Genomic DNA, 8,879 nt, shown 5'->3' with positions numbered 1-8,879 from the left:
GAGCACACACATATGTGAGCTGGGGAGGGGCAGAGAGAGAGAGAGAGAGAGAGAGAGAGAGAGGGAGAGAGAGAGAATCCCAAGCAAATTCCGTGCCATCAGTGCAGAGACTCACCAACTGTGAGATCGTGACCTGAGCCGAAATCGAGAGTCAGATGCTTAATCAGCTAAACCACCCAGGTGCCCCACAAATTGGATTTTTAAAATCATTTAACAATTCCAGGAATGCAAGGGGGGTTCGGTATTCACAAATTAATCAGTGTGATACATCACATTAACAAGAGGAGGGATAAAAACCACATGATCATTTCAACAGATGCACAAAAACATTTGACAAAGTACGACCTCCATTTGTGAGACAAAACCTTCAACAAACTAGGTTTAGAGGGAACATACCTCAACATAAGAAAGGCTGTATATGAAAAACCCACGGCTAACATCATACCTCATGGTGAAAGACTGGGAGTTTTTTAAAAAGAATCTCACATTATACTTACTGTAAGAGAAGAATTTAAAGCAAAAGGATTTAAAAAATGGAAAGAAACAGAGATGAGAAAAATGCACTAGACAAGCAGGGCTTCCAAAAGGAAGCCAGGGAAACAAGTTCAATAGCTGACAAAATAGAAAAAGCATCCCAAGAGACAAAGAGAAGCCGTAAAAGGAGCAGAAAAAACATGGACATGAACATGCACCCAACATTATAGCTCCATGCTAAAAAAATTAACAGCCGGAGGAATTGTGGGGAGAAAAAGATACATTGACGTTTCTAGGTATTAAAACACCCCTTTCAGGAACTATATCTCAAACAAGCAAAATAATACTAAGGAAAAGAAGATATGAATAACAAGCCTGATCTAATAAGTATAGATATAATTGCTCATTTATCCCTATCTACATATTCTTTTCTTTGAAAGTACATGTAAAACAATCACCAAAATTGGCCCTGAACTAGACTACAAAGAAAACCTCTTTGGGGCGCCTGGGTGGCTCAGTCGGTTGAGCGTCCGACTTTGGCTCAGGTCATGATCTCGCGGTCGTGGGTTCAAGCCCCGCGTCGGGCTCTGTGCTGACAGCTCAGAGCCTGGAGCCTGTTTCGGATTCTGTGTCTCCCTCTCTCTCTGACCCTCCCCCATTCATGCTCTGTCTCTCTCTGTCTCAAAAATAAATAAACGTTAAAAAAAAAAAAAGAAAACCTCGGTGAGTTTCAAAGAACTAAAATCATGAAGACTTTCTCGGGCGCCTGGGTGGCTCAATGGGTTAAGCGTCCAACTCTTGATTTCAGCTCAGGTCATGATCCCAGGGTTGTGGGATTGAGCCCTGCATGGGGCTCTGCACCAGGTGTGGACCCTGTTTAAGATTCTCTCTCTCCCTCTCCCTCTTTCCCCACCCCTCCCCACTAGTACATGCTCTCTCTCTCTCTCTCTAAAATAAAAAAAATAAAATCATGCAGACTTTCTCCAACTGCAATGTAAAATTCAATTCCAAAAGTTAGCTTAAAAAATCCCATATGATTGGGAGTGGCTGGCTCAGTCTGGAGAACATGTGACTCTTGGTGTCGTGAGTTCAAGCCGCATGTTGGGTATAGAGATTACTTAAATAAAAATAAATAATTTTTTAGAAAGTCACTTATGATTGTAAACTAAAACATGTCTAAATAACTGTTCAGATAAAAAGGAAAGTCATAAGGGGAATTCTTAAATATTTAGAACTAAATGAAAGTACTTTGTGTCTAAAGGCATCTAAAGCTATGATTGGATGGGAACTTACAGATACAAATACACATTAATAAGAAAACTGTAACAATTTTTTAAGTTTATTTATTTATTTTAAGAAAGACAGAGAGACTGAATGGGGGAAGGGCAGAGAGAGAGAATCCCAAGCTGGCCCCACCCTGTCAGTGCAGAGCCCGACGCAGGGCTTGAACTCACCAACAGTGAGATCCTGACCTGAGCCAAAATCAAGAGTTGGACGCTTAACCGACTGAGCAACTCTGGCACCCCTAAACTGTTTTATTGAAGTGTAACTGATACGCAATTGACTGTACATTTTAGAGTGCACAATTTCATAAGTTTTGACATATGTATACACCTGTGAAACCACCACCACAAAAAGGTAATAAACATATCTATCATCACCAAAAGTTTCCTTGTATTCTTTTTTTTTAATTTCATTTTTTAAAATTTACATCCAAATTAGTTAGCATATAGTGCAACAATGATTTCAGGAGTAGATTCCTTAACGCCCCTTCCCCATTTAGCCCATCCCCCCTCCCCCAATCCCTCCAGTAACCCTCAGTTTGTTCTCCGTATTTATGAGTCTCTTCTGTTTTGTCCCCCTCCCTGTTTTCATATTGTTTTTGTTTCCCTTCCCTTAGGTTCATCTGTTTTGTCTCTTAAAGTCCTCATATGAGTGAAGTCGTAGGATTTTTGTCTTTCTCTGACTGACTAATTTCACTTAGCATAATACCCTCTTGTTCCATCCAATTAAATTTTTTTTAATGTTTATTTATTTTTGAGAGAGAGAGACAAACAGAGCATGAGTGGGGGAGGGGCAGAGAGAGAGGGAGACACAGAACCTGAAGCAGGCTCCAGGCTCTGAGCTGACAGCACAGAGCCTGAGGCAGGGCTTGAACTCACAGACCGTGAGATCATGACCTGAGCCAGAGACAGACACTTTAGCCTGCTGAGCCACCCAGGCACCCCTCCTTGTATTCTTTCGTAATCCTTCTCTCTTATCCCTCTCTATACCCTTGTCCCAATCCCTAGGGCAACTACTAATCTTTTTATCACTACAGATGAATTTGCATTTTGAGAATTTTATATAAATAGAATCACACAGTAATCTTTCTGTAATGTTAAGATCCAATCACACTGTTACATGTATCAATAGTTTATTTCTTTTTATTGCTGAGTACTATTCCATTGTATGGGTTTCTGATTTTTTTTTTTTTTTATCTCTTCACTTGTTGATGGGATATTCACTTCTCTTGGATACATACCTAGAAACTGAATGACTGGGTCATATGGTCAGTGCATGTGTGACCCTTAAGAAACTGTCAAACCACAGGTCTGGTCGTGGTCTCACTGCTCGTGAGTTCAAGCCCCATGTCAGGCTCTGTGCTGACAGCTTGGAGCCTGGAGCCTGTTTCAGATTCTGTCTCCATCTCTCTGCCCCTCCCTGCTCCCTCTCTGTCTCTCTCTCACATATAAAAAATAAAACATATGGGGCGCCTGGGTGGCGCAGTCGGTTAAGCGTCCGACTTCAGCCAGGTCACGATCTCGCGGTCCGTGAGTTCGAGCCCCGCGTCAGGCTCTGGGCTGATGGCTCGGAGCCTGGAGCCTGTTTCCGATTCTGTGTCTCCCTCTCTCTCTGCCCCTCCCCCGTTCATGCTCTGTCTCTCTGTGTCCCAAAAAAAATAAATAAACGTTGAAAAAAAATTAAAAAAAAAAATAAAACATAAAAAAAAAAATTAAAAAAAAAATAAACTGTCAAACTCTTTTCTAAAGTGGTTTTACCGTTTTACCTTCCCACCAACATATGAAAGTTTCAGTTGTTCTACCGCCTCACCAAGGCTTATTATGATCAATCTTTTTCATTTTAGCCATTCTAAAAGGTATGTAGAGGTATATAATTGTGGTTCTAATTTTCATTTCCCTAATGACTACGGATATTGTCTTTAAAAAAATTTTTTTTTACCTTTATTTATTTTTGAGAGACATAGAGAGACAAAACACAAGCAGGGGAGGGGCAGAGAGAGAATGAGACACAGAGTCCAAAGCAGGCTCCAGGCTCTGAGCCATCAGCACAGAGCCTGATGCAGGACTCGAACTCACAAGACCTGGAATCCTGACCTGAGCCGAAGTTGGATGCTTAACCAACTGAGCCACCCAGGCGCCGCTGATATTGAGTGTTTTTTATGTGTTTATTGGCTATTCACATATCTTCTTCAGTGTTACTGTCTGTTCAAGTATTTTGCCCATTTTTTAAGAAGACTTTCTTTTCTTGTTACTGAGTTTTGGAATTTCTGGACATATTCTGGAAACAAGTCATTTATCAAATATAAGATTTGCAACTATTTTCTCCCAGTCTCTGGCTTCTGTTCTTAATTTCTTGACAAAGTCTTTCAAATAACAGAAATTCTTAATTTTACTGAAGCTCTACTTATCAATTTCTCCTTTAATACATAATGTTTTGGTGTCACTAAAAATTTTTTGCCTAATGCAAGGCCATAAATAGTTTCTCCTGTGTTTTCTTCTAGAAATTTTAGTGTTTTAGGTTTTACATTTAGGTCTGTGATACATTTGAGTTAAATTTTGTACATGTTATGAGATATGGATGTCTAATTGTTCTAGCACCGTTTGTTGAAAAGACAATCCTTTTCCCTGTGCAATTTTAAAACCATAAATTGCTTTCTCAGTAAGACAAAATGTGAAACATTCTGAAGAAATCACCTAAAATTGATGCTATTATTTTTAAAACATAAAACCAATAGATGTCTCTCGTATAGTATCAAAGATGTCTCTAGATGGAACAATACTGAGCCACCCAGGCACCCCCAGCAGGAATTTTTTTAAGTAAAATTTTATTGAAATGTAACATTCACACAGAAAACCACACCAATCATAAATATATAGCACAATGAATTTTTGCAAAGTGAGTAATTCTATATAATCATAACACAGATAAAAAACTAAAACATTACCAGTAACTCAGAAACAATGCTGGTCCCCACCTCGCCCTGGTAACTAGAGAATAACTTTATCTTGAACTTTTTTTATGTGGACTAGGGATAAGGTATGAAAGGAAAGAATATAATGGAAAAAATAAGAGTAGTTCCTTGACGATGATGCTGATAGGCCATGATTTAAGGGATACGATTAACTCCCTCACTCCACCTGAAGTCTCCAAACACCTACAAAACCAACCAACAGAAACATAGACTTCTGGTGAATCTAGCTTACCAGGTCCAGACATGTCCGAATTCCGGTGGTAGACACAATTCGGGGTCAAACTGCTTCCATCTTCCTACCCCCACCAGTCCCATCCAAATAGAACCAAGTCCCTTTTGGTCCTAAAATGACCCTTGACTGCCTATTGGACTCCCATTTCTTATGGGAAGGCTCTTCTCATCCCTCAGTTCACTCACCCGCTAAATGGGTGTTCTTGTCCTCTCTAACTCACAAGGATATGAGGAGGAAGATCAAAATAAGGTAAGGTATGTTAAAACAACTTACAAAGTATTATTAAAATAAATGCCATCAAGGGCTGCCTGGCTGGCTTGGTCAGTAGCACATGTGACTTGATCTCCTGGTTGTGAATTCAAGCTCCACGTTGGGCATAGAGATTACTTAAAATAAGCCAAAGCCATCGTAATTTTTATTTTAAAGGAAAAATTTCCAAGCGATTCCAGCCGAGATTTTTAAAAAACATCTTTAAATTCTTTTATTCTTCTTTAATGTGAAATATTTAATAAGATGTAAGAAGTAATTGGATTTGTGGGAAAAGAGGAGCCCCCAAATTGTACTCTTAAGTGCCATGGTTTGTGTATATTGCTTATTTATTTATGTGTTAAACTTCAGATTATGTGTAATAAACTGTCTGTGGTACAATGCTATTGATTTCCCTGCATTAGAAGTTGAATTAAATGTGCATTACTCTGGGATGGGTCACCATGAGGGAAACTTAAAAAGTTTTGAGGAAGAGTAAGTGAAGACCATTAGGACTCTCTAGGTCCTGTCTCCCATTGATCCCTGTCACCCTAGGGAAGTCTTACTGCAATTCGGTCCCACGTACATCCTGGTCTTAATGCCTCCTCTAATGGTACCTAAGAGCATCTTGGATACATCACTTGCATTGTAAAGAAACAGCGGCCTTCCCCAACTGTGTCTCAGACATGTTCTAGAAAGAGTAGGGCTTTTGAGTAGATCTCGTATAAAATACAAAACTCCTTGGTGAGACTGTTTCATGTTTTCATTAGCTCGTTTATTCACTGAACTAACATTTATGGAATATTTACACTGTTGCAGGCATTCAGCCAATTGTTTTTTGTCACCAAATTACAATACTTCTCTCTGTGATCAGTAGTTGGAAGTTAATGACTATTCCCTTGCTGTCCTCGGAGAATATTGAGATATAGGAAAAAGTAGAGAGGTGCAGCTCCAGGTTGAATTTCCACCTCTGTTGTTACCTGCCAGCTGGGTGAGCTTGGTCAGCTTATCTCTCAGAAACGATTGGGCTGTTCTTTGCGGCCTCATATGTGAACACTATGTTTACATGTAACATACATGTAGAAACATACATGTAACATACATGAAGAAAATTACATTTATTGTGTGTAGGGCATAAAGTTTGGTATGGAGACTTAGGACATCAGTGCAGGGAATTACTAGATTTTTCTGTATTTAGAAAAATAAGCGGAGGGGCACCTGGGTGGCCCAATCAGTTAAACGTCCGACTTCGGCTCAGGTCATGATCTCACGGTTCGTGAGTTTGAGCCCCACATCAGGCTCTGTGCTGACAGCTCAGAGCCTGGAGCCTGCTTCAGATTCTGTGTCTCCCTTTCCCTCTGCCCCTCTCCCACTCCCCTCTCTCTCTCTCTCTCTTAAAAATAAATAAACATTTAAAAAAATTTAAATAAAAAGAAAAAACTTTCTGTATTTTTTTTTAATTTTATTTTAGAGAGAGCGAGCGAGTGAGAGCACAATGGGGGAGGGGAGGAGTAGGGCAGTGGGAGACAGGGAGAGAATATCAAGCAGGCTCCACAGTCATTTCAGAGCCTAATGTGGGCCTTGATCCCAAGACCCTGGGATCATGACCTGAGCTGAAATCAAGAGTTGGATGCTCAACCCACTGAGCCACACAGGTGCCCCAAGTTTTGTTTAAATTAATTTCACCTGACACTCCATGACATTTGAGCTTCAAAATTTTGCTATCTTCAGCTCTTTATTCGCCCCCCCAACTTGATTCTTTGATGCTTTCTTTTTCTTTTTCTAATTTTTTTAATGTTTATTTATTTTTGAGAGAGAGAGAGAGAGAGAGAGAGAGAGAGAGAGTGCAAGTGGAGGAGGGGAGACACAGAATGAGAAGCAGGCTCCAGGCTCTGAGCTGTCAGCACAGAGCCCCACACAGGGCTTGAACCACAAACCGAGAGATCGTGACCTGAGCCAGAGTCGGACATTTAACCGACTGAGCCACCCAGGCACCCCTGATGATTTCGATTTTATGAGTTCTGTTCTCTCAGGTCCCTTGAGTCACAGTTCCAAAATCCTAACATCTCTGAAAACCAAAAGTTCTCTCATGAACTGGCAACACTTATTTGGCAGTAAACCCTGACCCCACATAATGCAGAACTATTTGTTGTCTGTATTTCCCTGAATGTTTTACAGCAGAAACATGATATTTTTATTACAAAGTGCTGACATAGACCAAACTGGGGGCAGAAGGGGGGGGGGGCATGTATTACCGGTTTACACACCAAGTCATCTCCGTAAAACGCTCTGAATTCTAAGTTCTAAAGCACATCTGACTGCAAGCATTTTGAAGAAAGGGCTGTTGGCCTGTACATCGACCTCAGATCTCCTGGGTAAGTCCTCCACAGCACTCTTGATTGTGTAGCTTTCATATCTATCCTCTGAGTTCTAGGGGAAATTCTTTTTTAATTTTTTTTAATGTTTATTTATTTTTGAGAGAGACAGAGACAGAGTGTGAGCAGGGGAGGGGCAGAGAGAGAGAGAGAGGGAGACACAGAACTCAAAGCTGGCTCTGGGCTCCAGGCTCTGTACTGTCAGCACAGAGCCCGACGCGGGGCTCGAACTCACAAACAGTGAGATCATGACCTGAGCTGAAGTCAGATGCTTAACTGGCTGAGTCACCCAGGTGCCCCTCTTTTTTTTTTTTTTTAAACATTATTTATTTATTTATTTTGAGAGACAGAGAGAGAGAGAGGGAGAGAGAGAGAGAGTGCAGGGGAGGGGCAGAGAAAGAGGGAGAGAGAATCCCAAGCAGGGCTCAAACTCACAAACTGTGAGATCATGACCTGAGCCGAAACCAAGAGTCTCAGACTTAAGGGATTGAGCCACCCAGGTGCCCTTGTCGGGGAAATTCTTTTTTTTATATTTTTAAAAAAATTTTTAAATGTTTTTATTTATTTTTGAAGGCACGCGCGAGAGAGAGACAGAGCATGAGCGGGGGAGGAGCAGAGAGAGCGGGAGACCCAGAATTCCAAGCAGGCTCCAGGCCCTGAGCTGTCAGCACGGAGCCCGATGCGGGGCTCGAACCCACAAACTGTGAGATAGTGACCTGAGCCGAAGCCAGACGCTCAACCGGCTGAGCCACCCAGGCGCCCCTGGGGGAAATTCTTAAGGTTGTCTTCTTCAGGAAGTTCTAGCAGCTCTGCCTCTGTGCAGCTCTCCAGTTGGCATTCGTGTTGCCTTCTCCATGAAAATATTGCCTGATTTCGGATGGATCCTTCCTTGTGACTTCTTGCTCTGTATCGGCCAATGTTCCCTTCGATTTGGCTGGAGAGGAACAGCAGAGTTTTTTCACAAGCAAGAAACAGACCCCCAGCTGGAAGCGGCCTGAGGGAGGAGGAGACTGTTGGAAAGACGCTGGGGAAGAGGACAGGCTGAAGGGAGTCTCAGGAGGTAGGACATCTCCAGGGACCTCGGCGAGAAGACTGGAATCAGGGCTTCATGCTGCTGGGTCATTCTCTCTCTCTCTCTCTCTCTCTCTCTCTCCCTCTCTAATCTCTCTGGCTTCATTTTCTCCTACTACAGTTGGATTTTTGTCCCCCAGTTCGAAACATGAACACTAGCAACACCAAATTCGTATCCTTTCAGCTCCCTAACCAAAGAGGCAATAGAGTTTCTCTCTTCTGGTGT

The 8,879-nt window shown here is 41.7% G+C and overlaps 1 non-coding gene across 1 annotated transcript; it reads left to right on the top strand.

The window, feature by feature from the left end:
* Positions 1 to 977: 977 nt before the first annotated feature.
* TRNAQ-UUG (transfer RNA glutamine (anticodon UUG)) lies at positions 978 to 1,061 on the top strand. Its single transcript has one exon. It is a non-coding gene; the product is annotated as a tRNA-Gln (tRNA).
* The last annotated feature ends 7,818 nt before the right edge of the window (positions 1,062 to 8,879 follow it).

The sequence above is a fragment of the Lynx rufus genome, unplaced genomic scaffold (genome assembly GCF_022079265.1).
Source record: "Lynx rufus isolate CCGP_SWC_20201006 ecotype Redwood Valley unplaced genomic scaffold, mLynRuf1.p SCAF_18, whole genome shotgun sequence".
Classification (NCBI taxonomy): Eukaryota; Metazoa; Chordata; class Mammalia; order Carnivora; family Felidae; genus Lynx; species Lynx rufus.
The sequence above is the reverse complement of the archived record's forward strand: the minus strand, read 5'-3'. Positions and strand labels throughout refer to the sequence as shown.